General features: G+C 35.7%; 1 long non-coding RNA gene across 1 annotated transcript; it reads left to right on the forward strand.

Annotated features, from left to right (window-relative positions):
* The first annotated feature begins 12,970 nt into the window (after positions 1-12,970).
* On the forward strand, positions 12,971-15,995 carry LOC147567024 (uncharacterized). The gene is made up of 3 exons (XR_015230652.1): positions 12,971-13,633; positions 14,274-14,348; positions 15,773-15,995. It is a non-coding gene; the product is annotated as an uncharacterized LOC147567024 (long non-coding RNA).
* The last annotated feature ends 1,232 nt before the right edge of the window (positions 15,996-17,227 follow it).

The following is a 17,227-nucleotide window of genomic DNA, read 5'->3' on the forward strand; positions in this document are numbered from 1 at the left end:
AGTTCTTTTGTTTATGGTCATCCTTTTCTGCACTAATGCATGTGGTGCTAAGCATAATTCTTGAAAATTTGGATGAAACACTTTTAGGGTGGGAGAGTGTTACTTTTCAAATTGGTACTTCGCTTTTGTCAATTTACATGTTGAATTCATCTTATGTGTTGTCAATTTACATGTTGAATTCATCTCATGTTTGTATGTATTTTGGAAGTTGGTAGTAATTTTAGTACGTACAAATAATGAATTTATCTTTGTTTTGTAGGGTAATTCCTAACAGAATCCGTGAGCATTTGGTTATTTCATGGTGGTAGATTAGAAAAGGAGTTCAAACTGTATTTCTTGATGCAATGCACGGTGCATGCATTTACCACCTTAGTAATAATTTGAAGGCAAAGTTTAAGAAAGATGATTTCCTTTCGTTATTTTTTAGAGCAAGCAAAAGCTACAAAACTTTCAGACCTTAAACGGTTATTTTTGATAGTATGCCACGATTTCTCGATACATGGTGAATGAATTTGTATTTTTGATTTGTAATGTTTGAAAATTTGACCCAAATATCAGAGAAGAAAGATTTAGAGATATTGTCACAAAGATTGTTGTGTCGATGAAGAAAAATTATTTGTGAAATCTCTTAATGTATCTCCAATGAAATATATTCTAATGTAATATGACCGTTTACTTTGTGCACTTTTAATTCTGTTGTGAACTCATTGTATGTATGTGACTATTCCAAGACGTAAATTTATGTTCTTCCATGGTTGTAAAAAAAACTTAGACGGTATTATATGACAAGAGTCTAGACTCATACTACAGGTGTCTAGACTCGGACTGCAGGAGTCTAGACTCGGACTGCAGGAGTCTAGACTCGGACTCCAGGAGTCCAGACTCGGACTCCAGGAGTCTAGACTCGGACTGCAGGAGTCTAGACTCAGACCGTCTCAGTCTAGACAGACCGTCTCAAGGAGTCTTTCAATGTCTACTCTCACACTGTGTGGACAAATCCATAAGAAATTTAAGCATTCAAATTAATATTACTAAATTGTAATAGATATCAAAATAAAATAAGTCGAAGTATTTCCATAGGTGAAGTACTTTGAATTGTCCCCGGAACCATAAAACTCAATTTTGTCAAGCTATTCTTCCTATCTTCACATACTATTTTATTAAAAACTTCATGAAGTTCTCCAAGTGTTTTCCCATCTGATAGAACTTTTTCGGTTTGTTTACCACCAATATACTTTATTTCGTCATTCACATTTTACAATCTACCACCACGGAATAACCAACCGCTAACGGATTCCATTAGAAATTATCCTACAAAACAAAAATAAAATCATTATTTTCACGTATTAAAAGTACTACCAACTTCCAAAATACATACAAAACAAGATTTTATGCTTGAAGATTATTAAGTAATACAAGGAAACACAAGGTCAAACATCAACAAAAAATAGATACATTTAGAAGCTATATATATATAACACAGATTTCATCGAGGAAAGTAAACTTGTATAGGTTATAGTCTAGACTGAGTCTGAACTAGTATAGGTTACTAATATTGAGGACTATTAACAAATCATGTCTAGCATTCTTTCAATTGTTCGTCATGTTACGAATATTTTAAGTGGGATCATTCACAAAAGGTTATCTTATGTGTCGCAAGACATTAATACCTAAAGATATGAATATGGTAGCCATTGAGGACAACTATCAAACACATGAATGATGAACAAACTTCAACAACATTAACAATACTTTCATTCATTGAAGACTATTAACAAACACATGGTGAACATTGTCAAGCAAAGTAATCAATCCATAAGATTAAGGTCAAACCCAAGCCAAAATTGAAAAATAAGCAACACATAAGATGAATTTAACATAAAACAATGTAATCATGTACTTATTACAAGGTAAACCCTAGGAAGATGAACAATACATAAATAAATCAAAACTCATACAAAACCAAACAAAACGACCTATAATATGAAACAAATTAACAATGAAGATGAGATATGGTAAAACCATAACAAAGATGAACTTACCTCAACAAATCGACAAAACCCTAACCAAGTAAAAATTTGGGCGAAATTTCCGATGATGAAGAGATGGGAGAGAAGATTCAAGATGTTTCATGATTGAGACTCAATTGCATTGATTAATGCCATATAAATTGAAGAGGGAAGGGTGGAATGATTTTGAAAACTTTAAGAACCCATCAAATTTCGTTCTAGAGAGGGGGGGGGGGGTTTCTTGGTTTGGATCAAAATCGGGTGTCTAGAAAATCTAGACTCGATTTATATTGAGGGGCAAACTTGAAAGAAAATGACAAAAATAGGGTCATTTCAAGGAACTTGAGAAATAAGGGTCATTCCACCAAAGTCAATTGGGTCAAAGGTCATTTGACCCAATTTCCCGAGGGATTTGGGCATGTCAACGGTAGCTTATCGGATCGGATATAGGCATCCGAATCCGATAAGCTATCTGAATATCCGTATCCGATAATTATCCGACGGATATTATAAATCAATATCCGAATCCGATAATATTAACGGATATCGGATAATATTCGATATCCGAAACTTTAACAAATTTTCAAATTTTTTTCTTTAAATTTTTAACCATTAGATCTAAATAATAAATCTCAACCATACATTTTATATATCATTATGAATAAATATAAAATTTTTTTATATTTTTATATTACTTATCGGATACGAATAGGGAAATTTGGCCAAAACTCCCTAAAAAATTTGAATTTTGGTTAAAAAGGATTTATCAACTTTTTATAGGCTTCAGCTCCCTATGGCATTTTTGTAAATTATCTAATACAGGGAAACGACGAAACTGACCTTAACACGATTGCAAACTAGTCTGCAATGTTCTGCAAACCAAATTGCAAAGCAATGCAAATGAGAATGAAAAGCTCTGCAAACGAGATTGCAAAGCTTTACAAACCAGATTGCAAACCAACGCAAACCAGTTTGCAAAGCAGTGCAAACCAGATTGCAAAGCAGTGCAAACCAGTTTGCAAAGCTTCGCAAGCTAAGATTCTAAGGGCAATTTTGGCATTAGAAATGGGAGTGCTTTTAGAATTGTCCTTCAATCCTTTTTAACCAAACTATATATGGGCTTAAAAAGACAAAAAGATAATTTGTCTTTTTGACAAAAAAAAAACTTGAAATTGGGCCTCCGACCAAATTTCCTGATACGGATATTTATCGGATCGAATATTAATGTATCCGTATCCGATAAGCAGATATCGGATAAGGAATATCCGAATACGTATCCGATATCCGAAATTTCGGATATTTTTTTAAAATTCAAACACGGATGCGGATCGAATGTCGAATATTCGAATATCCATTGACAGGCTTAGGTGGGAGTCGGTACGGGTTGGGTCAGTCGGGGCTTTGAAACTCTCTGTCCATTCGGGACCTCGGGTTTAATCGGACGAGTTATTTAAAAATCATAGTGTCCAATACTCGTCTAAGTCCGTCAAACCTGATGGTGGCCAACGGGTCGTCTCGGATCGAAAATGAACTGACACGACCCGTTTATAAGGCAACAAGGCACGAAACGTCGCGTGTCATGTCGTGCCGACCCGCCATGGGTCAAGCGAGTCGTGACGGGTTTGAGATTTTAAACTCCCAGACCCGTCAACAACAACACGTTAGGAACGGAAACACGACCTACAACCGTTTATGGCGTTCCTACCCTGTTAGAAACGGGTACTTGATTTACAAAAGATTATTGTAATTTTGTTGAAAGTAGTTATTAATTAATAAAATTAACAATTAATAAAATAAACATAGATTATAAAGTTTAAACAACGCTCACAACGTCTAACTTGAAAAATATTTAGTGAATCCTTTTGATACTTTTTTTTGTTTACAAATAAATAAATCGTGAATAGGCCGACAACAGTTGGCCCATAAGACACGACCCGCCACATCAATGGCCTGAACCGGCATATCAATGCTCGGAACGCCACAATAATGGTCATGGGGCGTTTCTGTGCCCAAACCTTGTGGTCCCCCGAAGAACACCACCTTCACTAGTAAACTTGCTACGATTGTCATCCATCGTACCCAAAAAGATTAAATACCTCTTTAAATCTGCAACGTTGCTGACGTCTATTAAGGTCCCCATAACACCGTCGTGCATCTTGATTTGAATAATACCTATTCCTACCACCTTACAGGGAGCATCTTTTCTCATTAAAACCTTACTGCTAATAACCTTATAAGAGGAAAACCAATCTCTATGAGGACATACATGAAACGTACAACTAGTATCCAAAATCCACCTATCTTCCGAAAATAAGCATTGATAGTCAGAATTATAGCTTCATCACATTCTTCAATGATTATCAAGACACTACCATCATCGCTTCCATCTTCTTTGACGATGACTGTCTCCCCTGACTTCTTTCTCAGCTCAGGACAATTCTTTTTGAAGTGTTCCTCTTTCTTATAATTATCGCATCTGTAAATTCTAGGTTTCGATTCAGACCTAGAACGACCCACCCCATTGCTTAGATGCTGCGACTTTTTCCATACAACCAAACTGCCTCCTCACTTGATTTCTTCCATTGATCTTTGTCTCAACTCCTTGTAGTTCAATGATGCTTTAACGTTCTCTAATGTTGTAGTTGTTTTACCATACATAAAAGAATCAACGAAGCTTTCATATGATGGGGACGCAAGCAATAGTACTGCCTTATCTTCATCCTCAAATTTGACATCAATGTTTGTCAAATCTAATAATACCCGGTTGATTTCATCCATATGGTCTTTCAATGAACCCCCTTCTAACATTTGTAAACTAAATAATTTCTACTTCGAATACATAAGGTTAGTTAGGGATTTCGTCATATACCTTGCCTCCAACATACTCGATAGTTCATTGAATGTCGATCTCGTCGTTACTTCCCGCAAGACCTCATTGCTCAAACAGAACAAAATCTGTCCATGCGTTCTTTCCATGAGATTTTCTTTCTCTTCTTCTGATAACGATCTAGAAGTGCTTCCTTCTCGTCCAACGTTTTTTGCAAACCCTGTTGAACTAATACAAATCGCATCTTGATCTTTCAAAGTTTAAATTGCATCGAACTTTGCCTATCTTGTATTTCGCATTATAGAATTCCCAAAACCAAAACTCAGATACTAATTTGTTGTAGTTGTTTTTTAATAATTGTTGTGACTGAATCGAGTAAACCAACAAAATTAATAGGAAATAAACAATCAAAGACAATATAAGAGATTAATGTGGTTCAGTTGGTGAGACCTACTCCACGTCAAAAATGGCGCGATGATTTCCATTATAATAAGCAAAACAAGTTATACAAGAGATTCGTGGGAATCCAACATTAAGATATCCCTAGGTTTGTAGTTTATATAGCACTAAAACTTTAACCCCATCGAAACACTAGCCTCACCGACTTTCTCTATCTAATTCTACAGAATACATGGATAAGGATAACTCTAATAACTGACACAATCCCTCCTCAGCATACTAGCTCAGCCTTGGAGCCCTGCCTTGCATACCAGCTCCGCTTAAGAGATCATCCATACTAACGGGTCCAAAATTCTGTGTCGAGATCAAATGGGTTAAATATCAATCCATTTCAAGACACTTTCAACAAAATACTCCAACCTCTATGGTAGCATTTAAATGGGTGCAGTATGACGTTTGAGTTTGCCCGGAATGTCCACCTAATGAAGTTGTAATATGTCGTTGTCGATTCAATTAATGTTGGAGTCGTTTCTAGTGTTGGAATTGAAAATAAAGTTGGAGTCGAGTCCGGAACTTTTGGTGTTGAACTTGATGAACCCCGAATCAATTTTTTTTTAAAATCTTTCTATAGTTGATATTTAGACTTAAATACTTGATTACATGATGCTGATGACGATGATGATGACGATGATGATGATGATGATGATGATGATGATGATGATGATGATGGTGATGATGATGATGATGATGATGATGAAGAAAAATGATTTTGGTGTGGTTTGAGATGAAGTTTATAGAGTTATGGTGGGACTAGATCCCAATACCTTGGACTCCCTTCCGCAATCTAAGACTAACACTCATACCATTAAACTAGCCATCAATAGATTTGGATGTTTTCACAAGATTAGTTATATCTGTTATATTAAAACAGGTCGGTCGGTTATCTAGGGGATAAGTCTGGCCGTCCATTTTATTTTAGAGCTTTGGTTGGAGCCTGACCCAACGGACGATAATTGATGAATAAAAACCGTTTAAACACATTTTTGTAATTACATAAATATTTTTGGGGTAATTAAGTAAAAGTAACCCACCTTTAGAATAGAGAGAAAAAACGGGAGGTTGTGCCCTCAAATCTCTCCACTAATCCTCACGGTTATCTTCAAGAGTAAATTGGTTTTGAAAATCGGTTTTGAAACTCCCTGTATTTATGTCAAAATTTATTCTAAAAATTCTAATATTAAAAAATTGTTCACGAAGAAACTACTTTTTCAAAAAAGAATTTCAGAAGAAAATAAGAAATATTCGATCTAACGGCGTTAGCCAAGAGGGATCTTCCCCGTCCGTAGGACGGAGAGGAAACCTAGTATATATATAGCTAATCCTTTTTGAGAGATAAAAAAAAACAAATTACTACTGTTAAATTTTTTTTTTGAGGATGCACGGCATACCCCTTGGATCTGTCCCTGATTGGCCCCCAATTAAGTAATAAAGGTATGCATTTTTCATTGAGTACTAACTATACATCTCATTATATAAGCTCTAATTAAATACATGATCACCAGTAATATAATATAACACTACCTCTGGGATAATCACCATTATCTCTCAAATGGTTGCAGCTTGTGGTTTATAGATGAAAGAATGAAATAAGACTTGAACCAACTTTCCTTTTTAAGTTAGAATTCTTGGAAACGGTAGAATCAGTGACATGAGTTGCCATTAATGTTAAATTTAGAAAGAATTAATGGCTTCTTATGTGCCCCCAACACCACATGCTAGAGGTCCCAAAATATTGGAACAAAAACGAAATTAAGTCGCCAAAACAAAACCTTAAAATAAACAGGAAATTGGGCCGGAGGCCCTATTTCTTGTATTTTTTTTGTTAAAAAGACAACCCATCTTTTTAACTAGCTAGGCCCCAAGTAAGTTATAAAAATAGGCTTGAAGGACATTTTCAAAAACACCAACTTTTTAAGAGTCAAAAATACCCTTCATTCAATTAGAATTACCTAGTAATAATCTAACTAATAAATCAGGAATTTGAGTTTTTCTCATGAACGAACCGAGTTGGATTGTCGACGCCGATTAGAATTTCTGGGGTTTGAATCGATTTTGGCTATAAGATAGGTTGATGTTTTAGGTTTTGGTGATTTAATCTATTTGCTTGTTGTTTGAAGAGGCTTTTAAGGGGTTTGATTTAGTTTTTGGTTCTAAATTCTAGAGAGAGAAAGTTTTATATACTTTCAATGGAAGGAGAATTTGATAGTGTTTCAAGGTATAATCCAACTTCTTCATTGCTTTATTTTCATTGAGTTATAAATGATGGATGACAATTTGTTAGTTTTGATGCTTATGTTCAAAATTATTTCTTGGATTTATATGGAAGTTGTAAAAGTATAGTTGATGCAAGAAATGTGTTTGATAAAATGCTTGAAAGAGATGTTGTTGCTTGGAATGCAACGTTAGTTGGTTATACAAGACTTAGGTTGGTTGAAATAGCTATAAAGTTGTTAGATGAAATGTCTGTGAGAAATATCTTTTCTTGGACAATCATGATTGGTATTTATGTTCAAATTGAGAATTTCATGAAAGCTTTGGAAGTTTTTCGACCAAATGTAAAATGATGGTGCTAGAGCTTATAAAATGACTATTGTGAATTTGTAAGGGTTTTAGCTAGTTTTTCGATACAACATTCTATTAGACAATATATAATAATTTGTAACAAATTTCATGTTAAAACAATTCAAAAACTAATTTGCAAACCATTTGCATGACATTGCAAGGTGTTTGCAAGGCTCTGCAAGGTGTTCGCAAGGTTGTGCAAGGTATTTGCAAAAATCATGCAAGGTGTTCGCAAGGCTCTGCAATTTGTTTGCAAGGCTATCCAAGGTGTTTGCAAGGCTCTGCAAGGTGTTTGCAAGGCTTTGCAAGGCAGTGCAAAGTGTTTGCAAGGCAGTGCAAGGTATTTTCTTAGACTAGGGTTAGGTTGGTCTTTTTACTGAAATTGAAAATTACATAATTGCCATCAGGGAGGTGAAGCCTAAAAAACTTTGATGAATCCTTTTTAACCAAAGTCATAATTTCTTAGGGTGTTTTGGCCAAATTCCCCTAAAATAAAACTAGATCTGATCTCTAAGGACATGTTTGTTCAGGACCATAATACCCCTCAGTTTAGGAAATCACGTAAAACCCTGTGAAATTTTCGTAATGTATAATGAAAGCATAATGCATTATGACAAAATTTTATTTTGTTCTTTAACTCAAAATCGTTTTTTCTATTATCTACTACATACAACTAGACATGGGAATGTGATCGTCCCAAAAAGAGTACCCCACAAGTATAGGGGAGTCAAGTAATAAAACACGGTAAGACCAGGATCGATCAGCACAGGCTAGTCAAATATATCCTTGATCTAAAACTAGTAATAATAATAAGAATACTTTGATTTTGGTGATGATGGTGAAAACTAAGAAACAAACAAATAAATCGAGTGGCTGAACAGGTAGAAAAAAAACTAGAGTTTCCGAATCCACCTTGAACTATGATGAATAAATTCACATATACCTGACATGAATATCTAATTTTGTAACTCAATATTTGGCACCATTATCCAAATATCGGAAGATGTATCTTTTCAAATGAACATACTCAAGAAATAACGAATTAAATTATTTTGGTTAAAACATAATAACGATTTAATTATTGACTAGCAATCATTAAGCATAGATCATTAAAAAAAGTTTTATAAATCCGACATATCAAATCAAAAGAATAACCAATGAAGAAAATGTTAGTTTTTTTTTTAATAAAGCGAACAGTTTTGTCTAAAATAAAGCACCAATATAGATAATCATGAAAAGAGAAAAAAGAATTTTATTAAATCATGTCTGGGTTTCATCTTTTACTCTAGATGGAGGATTAGAAACACATGTTTATAATGATCAACATAAATAAATTGATTACGAGAGAAGAAAGAAAATAAAATACCTACAACACTATGAGAGGATTTTTCGTTGAATCTTATTGTTATTATGCATTTTCAGATGATCTGTGTGATACACACACCTTCCACCAGCTCGACATATTAACCGACAATGATATTTGTAGTTGTACCAAATCAATCATTGTTCGTTCATGAAACTTTTTTGTAAATCTCAACCTTCGAATCATTTTAATTGAAGATCTACTGCAAAATTATTATTTAAACTTTATCAATCCGATTTTTCATCGACTTGGAATGACATTGTGGTTGATTGAGATCAAAGAAACAAAAACGAGGCAAACAGTGATATTATTAAGAAAATTTCACTTACCTTGAGATTCCAGTGGAATTTCATCATTGTGGGAAAAATTATTCAAGAAGCACCACCAATGAAGTGTGCACATCAAAGTAGAATAAATTCGCATTAGTCGATGATTTGCAACATTGAGTTTGATAACCCAATTTGGGCTAAAGTCACAATGATTCTATAGGCGCTTCATCAAATTGAGGTCCTAAATTTTGTGGCCCAAAGCGAGAAATTGTCCTGGATAGGGTATCCACTTTCCAGAAACTGAAAAATAAATTTATATTAAATATTAGTGACGTCATCGACGGTACTTTAAGGCACAACCTTTTTGCATAGCCAAAAGGATCGCTATTGCAAAGGGTATAGTGGCGCCAAATCTTGTAGACACTACATATGTCTATGTTACACATTAAAAGTAAACGGTAATATTATTTATGGCGGTATGTAGTCTCTTTGGATAACATGGACGGTATGAAATTGTTGTTAGGTTAATCCCACATTGGTTGTGGAAGGGGCAGGGGGTGTGTTAATAAGTGTGGGAGAAGCCTTACCTCTTGATCTAGCTTTTGGAGTGAGAGAGGCCCAAGACCACCCAACACTGTTCTCATCTCTTTTTGAGGCCCGAGAAAGAAGGGAAAGAGATGAGACAGACAGAGAGAAAATCTTCTCAGATCATATTTTTTCAGGTTAGAGATAGAGATCGAGAGAGATGGGACAGAGAGAGAAAATCCTCTCAGATCATATTTTCTCAGGTGAGAGAGAGAGATCAGAGAGATGAGACGGAGAAAAAGTGTTGAAGATCAAGAAAATCCATATAGAAGATAATACTTCAAATATGATACCATTGCCCAAAGGCAGCCATGAGCTATGGGGTAGTATTGTCAGCTTGGGGATGGTGGGTCCTTTTCATAAGTCGGGAGGGGGAGTTTGTTGGGGTCCCTCCTTATATAAAAAGGATTCGTGAGTGAAATAGGATTTTCCCTATTCCTTTTTTGAGGTGAAATAGGTTTCCTATTTCAAGCCTAAAAAAGACTCTTATCAATAGTAGAATATCTCCCTAATTATCATTATAAAATGGAATGGATGGGAAAATATTATGCATACCTTCTAGTCAGAAAGTATCCTCCCAGTTGGGAGGTTATCAGAGAATCCTTTCAGATGATATCCTCTCAGATTTACTAGGAGAGGATTTGTTTCGAATATGATTGTTAGTGGTGAATTCTAATATCCTAGATTTACAACCTAATAGTTTTCCAACAATTTTATCTTGTTTCTTTAGTTTTACTTTTTAAGTCTTCAAATAATTTCTCAAAAACCAACTATTATCTCTCCTAGTTTATTAGTTAATTTTAGGTTTTGGTTTAATTCTAAACAAATCCTCGTGGGATCGTCTTCGTAATACATACCATATTCACGTACGGTTCGTGCACTTGCGAGTTCTAATTTGGTCTATTTGCTTATTATTTAGGTTGAGTAGATTTCACATCAAGTTTTTATGAGTACGTAAAGTGCTCCATTTTTGGGCTTTATTTTGTACGTGTTAATTTTGGTGGAATGAATTAAGTTACGTGGTTTTGTAGGAAACTCTCAAAAACATAAAGAAGTCACAAATTATAGGAAGGTGATGAATATTGAATCCGTTTCAAAAGATTAGTTGATACGAAGTGCGTTCTGGAGTTGTGGATTCTATAGAGGGACAATTCTGGATTCTTAGGGAGAAGAAGAAAACTTACTTATTCCCCACGTGAATTCAAAGGAAGAAATAGCCTGGTTGTTTAACTTGTCTGGGGCTAGTAGCATATATCTAGAGTGCTATTAGCACTTCCACCCATTAGCCTTCTTACCACAGCAGATCCAATATTGAAGTGGTCAAATACCAAGTTTGACCCGACCATGATAAAGTCGGCTATGAGCGGGGTATTTTGATAGAGTCGGTTGGGCAATTTATTAAGGAAGTTTCCAATTTAATTATTTTGCCCAATCTATAAAAGGGTCCAACCCATACAATTAAAGAACACAACTCCACACACCAGTATCGAGTACAACTTTAAAGTAGCAACACAAGAGACTCATTAGCTTCATTTGGAGTATAATTTTGGGAGATTCTTGAGTTATAATTGAAGACAAGTTTTGAAGAAAGACGGGGAGTAACGGGGTTCATCAAATAGCAATTCGGTTTTATCTTTCTCTCTTTTCTTTTCTTATACTTGTCTATTATTAATTGAACCATGTATTTAATATCCATGGGTTTCTAACTCTTCCGCTAGGATAGAGGATGAAACCCTAACATGAGTATTTGAAATTCTAATATCATATTTATTTTATTGTCTCTTTTAACGTGCCTTAATGTTTTTAAAATTAATCGTACTTCGGTTAGCCTAAGAAACTAACAACTTGGTTCTTAATTGCATGATATTCTAAGTGAAGTGGGTTATGGGTTTAGTTAATTGAGAAAGGTCTTTTATTATTTTATCTTCCAAAAATTGAAGATTGATTTCTAACAATTTTTGAGTTATCAAAGAGGGATAATAATATGAATTAGATATTAGATTCGAATGTGATTGTTAGTATCCTATATTTACCATCCTATAGTTTCCTTCAATTTTATCTTCTTTTCTAAGTTTCAATTTTATTAGTTTTTCAAATACTTTCTCAATATCAACTATTTTTTCTCTTAGTTTATTAGTTAGTTTTAGGTTTAGATTTAGTTCCGAACAAGTCTTCGTGGGATCAACCTCGTAATACGTGCCATATATACATACGATTCGTGCACTTGCGAGTTTTAATTCGGTCTAGTTAGCCTAGTAATTAGGTTCACTAGATTTCACATGAAGTTTTTGGCGCCGCTGCCGGGGATTTGGTTTTAGGAATTGTTTCTAAATTTGGAATTGATTTTTAAACTAGTTAGTTTAGGAATTTATTTGCTTTCTAAAAAAAAATCACAAATATATTTTATTTCTTGATTTTTACTTTTTTGGGAACATTCTAAATTCGGGTTATTTGTGATTGTTTTACAGATTTTGGCAAGAGGCAGAAAAAGGAAAGAAGAAAAAAAAGGGAAAGTTGACAGTGTGAAACAAAAGCAAAAATCCACGAATATTAGAAATTTGTAGTATAGATTTTATTTTTTGGAAACCTTCTTTTTAGGTAGTCTAGGAAGTAATTTTTGTTGTAAAATTGTTTTGACCCAAATTTTGGGCACAAGTTGTAAATAGTTAGGAAAGAAGGACGACAAGTATAATCTTGTCTCGGCCCCTCAGTTTTGTACACTAACAAAGGGAGTTGGCCGGTCGAGTTTACTACAACCGATTCATCCCCCGTCAAGAACGGGAGGTACGTTTTTCTATCACCCACGAATCTCCTGTAAGTGGGTTTTGTGATTGCTCTTGTGTGCATAATTGCTTGAGGAACTGCGTGGTTTGGTCGTTTAGTAAGGGCATGTAGCGCCCTGACCTTCGAGTCGGAGAATCGGACGAATTGGATCGTCAAACAAAGCTAGCAATTTTCAATAGTTGGTTTCGAGTATTTATTTCAGTTGATTCAGACAACTCATTTGATATATCTCGAGAAATAATAGATTTTGACTAGTCACATGTAAAGACCGAACATGGTTTGACTATCGTTTCGTGTTCGATAATTTTCTTCGGTATCGAAATTAACGGGACCACATAGTTTCTTCATGGTTAGTTGTGGGGTGAAAAAGGGAAGAAAAAGTTAAAGCGAGGGTTATTAAGTAATTGATAAGAGTGGAATTAGTTGGCCATAAGATTGGAGGGACGGGTTTAAGAGGTATATAGAAATTAAGGACTCAAAAGAAAATTAAATGGCATGGGCACTTCAAACCGGGACATGTGGCACCCAAAACCAATTTGGTTGGTTTAAAAGAAATCCAATTTATGTTGTCTTGCATGCAAGAGGCGTTTTAAATGGTCCCACGTCATCCCCATCCTTGTATATCCATCTCCATCCTTTACCAAAGTGATTTCTAAACAAACAGCAAGTGTTAGCCGTGAGAAATAAAAAGGGTTTTTGTCCGTGGGTTGGTGTTTGATTTCCTTCGTCGGTTTCTTCGCGTTCGGTGGTCGGAATTCGATGAAACTTCTTCCAGGTAATTGTATTCGACTTGCTCTACATATCTATCCGTTCAGAATTTTCTATTTCGTTCGAATTTGATGGTTTTAGGATAGCTATTTCGAATACTGTATAGTTGTACTAGTTTCTTTTGGGTTCATGATTTGGAGCAGTTATTCTTTAGTTTCGTCGAATGATTAATGTTCAGGATCATGTTTAGGATGTTATGAACTATTTTGGGGTGTCCGTATATAGACGGGGTGCTGCCGAATTATTTTTCGGGTCGAATTTTATATTTTGAATAGTTTTGGAAATGAATTGGAATAGAGATGGTTACCCGAACTATGTCATATTTCACATAAATGGATAGGTTGAGTTATGGATTCGTAACACTAGGTTCATTTCATGATTTGATAGTTCAAGATTCATAGTATTTGGTTCATTATATAAATTGTCAGCTTATGGGATATCGGAAATGAAAAATAGAGTTTATGGGAAGTTCGTTGGTTGGTTTGTATGAATTTCAGGTATCTGGCGGAATGTTTCTGTGATCTCTATAGTGCCGATAGGACATTCTTAGTCTAGTTCATTCATTTTATGCATTCGTGCTCTGCAAGAGGACTCTTGACAGTTATGTAACTGTCAGTTGACCGTTTTGTCCTTTCATATTTCAATAGGACTAATGAACTGCAACAGGGAGCTCGAGGAGAAGTGGAGCTTAGTCAGGAGCACCATTGGAAGCGCAAGAAGAGGTAGGATCCTATGAATCTTACTTGGAGCACGGGTATTCCCCGTTTCACCATTATATATATAGTCATTTTTCTTCTTTTTTATAGTTCTCTAGTTCAATTTATGATATGATATGGTATGATATGTATGTAAGTTGTGTGCTCTATGTTATGGATGTTTCTCTTTTCAAAACAAATTGGTTTTTTCCGAAAATGATCACATGGAGGCGGAATCGCTTGATCTGTGAGATCGTTTTGTGAATTGTAAACACGTGGTGGCGGAATCGCTTGAGCTACGTGTATAACATGGAGGCGGAATCGCTTGATCTGTGTTACGTGTATTGATTGTTTGACGCCGGGCATCAGTTGGTCCCCTTGTTTATATTTCTGTTATGGATTAGCCATGAATTCATGTTAAGGGTTACACTCGGTGCGTTGGCCAGCCGTTTGGTAACGACCATTCTTGTTTACCCGGAATGGGGTCCGAGAGAGATTGGGAGTTGGGGTATTCCGACCCTTGGAGTGATTAGGGGACTGACCAGTGCCATGTTTGTTTATTTATTCTGCTAAGCCACTGGTAAGTGTGGTTTGAATTCTGTAATGTCTTGTGTTTGATACGTACAATGTTTCACCGAACCGAAAGAGGGTGTTTACCCAAGTTTTCTTAAAAGAAAATACTTAATCCCTGAAAGTGAAAACTTGTAAAAGCTTGGCTTTAAACAGGGTTTACCCTACCTTGAGCCACAAGAACGCTCTTCTCCTTCGGTTGATGGGACTTGTTAGGAGGGCTCTGTTCTTGTAGCTTTGGGAGCCTATCAGATCATTTAATATTATTATAGGTTCATGCATATGTTTGGGTATTCTTCGAATGGTCAATGAGTTACCTTGCGAGGAAGCGTCAGATCTGGCCGGAGATAGGACGCGCCTCAAGACGAGATAATTGTATCGCCGTGGGTATATGGCTCTACTAAGCGACGATACTCTTATAGTCGTCTGGGTAAGTCATGACATATTCTAAGCGTATCATTGTTTGGGTGAGATTTACTATTCGATGCGTATTGAGATCACAAGCCAGCCCGATGGGCGATGATGACGAAGGGAGAGTTACGGAAGCTCTTACCGGGGTATTACGTGGATCCATGTGTACACTGCAGTAGTCAAACGTTCGATAAGGCGCCGCCTGCCTACGCACTAACAAAGGCCTACCGGTTCTTCCTAGCCGAATAGTAGGTGACCCCGACTGAGGGCGTATTCAGTCGTGATCTTGGTAAGCTAGAAGAACTATCTTGCTATATTGCTTTGCTTCATGTGCATATTGACTCTGTATATATGTAACACTTATAACTATTGATATATTAAAATGCTGATGTGTGTGGTGCGGGTAGGATGTCTAGGTATCCTACTGAGATGACCTTCGGGTTATCTCATTTCTATTTGTTGTTGTTCAGTTGCAGGTATTGGTGACCCGGAGTGACATAGTTTACTTCGACGGTTCACATTATGTAAGATTGTAATTTCTATTATATTTTCAACATAATCACAACGTTAATATTATATATGTATCATCTAGAATAGTTAGGATCGTTCTCTCACTTGTTTGCGATTGTACACATGTAAATAGTATGCACATTATCACTTTTTATTTGATGCTATTGTTATTTAGAAGTTTGTGAGATATGTATGAATGTTTGACAGGTTTTTCAGGTCTGATATGTTCAATTTATAGAGGAGACTCTGTCCAAATTCAGTCTCTTTTGTGACCTATTCATAAACATGAATTCAAGTTGTTTTTCTCTTTATGAAAAACTATTTTGGGTTACATATTTTCCGAGCATATTTTCAAAAGGTTTAAACTATATTTGTTTTTCCGCTGTGTTTGTTCTTGATTTGTAACCCGTGATGAGAGTTTTGGCTTGGGTTTATATTTGAAACTGGTTTGAGTTAGTATTAGACCGAGTTTCTTTTATAAACTGCCGGGCAAACCGTGATTCGGAACACGGGGCGTCACAGTTGGTATCAGAGCATGAGTACGTGCATTGGGCCGACTGGCATCAGAAAACTATTCTGTGTCATAATGGGTGAGGTAACTAAAAACACCAAGGCTTGATAAATTCGTAAAAGCTACAAGATAAAATATGAAAAGATAATAATATTGTTGATTTTATTTTGTTTTATTTGAGATTTTAAGATTTTGATTTTATCTTTGCTGACTTTTATGTGCTCAGCACATCTGAGTCAGGCCTACGTGAAGGTCCCACTCAGATATCATAATGTGAGTAAGGTTCCTTTAACGGTAGGTCACTTACATTGTGATTTTGTTATGCGAGCACATTGCCTGCAGAAGATAGTGGTGGCGATCAACCAAGCATTACTGAGGTACGAATTGCATTCATGTTAGGCTTAGGTTCATATCATTGGTTGGTTGTGGATAGACTTCTCTGATTTTCGATACTTCGATGTACTCTGAAAAGGAATATTTGGTGAACGGTTTACATTGGTCGTTTGTTTCCTCGATTATTGTGCAAGGTGGTACAAGTGGCCGATCAAGGATTGTTTCCTCGATTATTGTGCAAGGTGGTACAAGTGGCCGATCAAGGATTGATAAAATGGTTTGGTATAAAGTTTTGGGCAGGGCGGCATATTGATGTTGTGAAAGTATCAAAGACAAAAGTGTCTGAGGAGGTTAAGTGTAGTTGACTTTTGACAGTATACAAGTTCACAAAGATCGACAATAGGAAATTATTAAGAACTTTACAAGACGAACATTGATATATCGGTTGATTTAGGACAAGGATAGTGAACTAGTACGCTAATCTCCATAGTAGGACAATTTGGAAATCTGCAACGACTCCGAGGAACCAAAGCAACAAATGGTGTTAACGACAAAGTGTACGACGACAATA

Source organism: Eschscholzia californica, unplaced genomic scaffold, assembly GCF_041429995.1.
Source record: "Eschscholzia californica isolate CP2 unplaced genomic scaffold, dmEscCali1.0.p SCAF_1, whole genome shotgun sequence".
In the NCBI taxonomy this organism is placed as follows: Eukaryota; Viridiplantae; Streptophyta; class Magnoliopsida; order Ranunculales; family Papaveraceae; genus Eschscholzia; species Eschscholzia californica.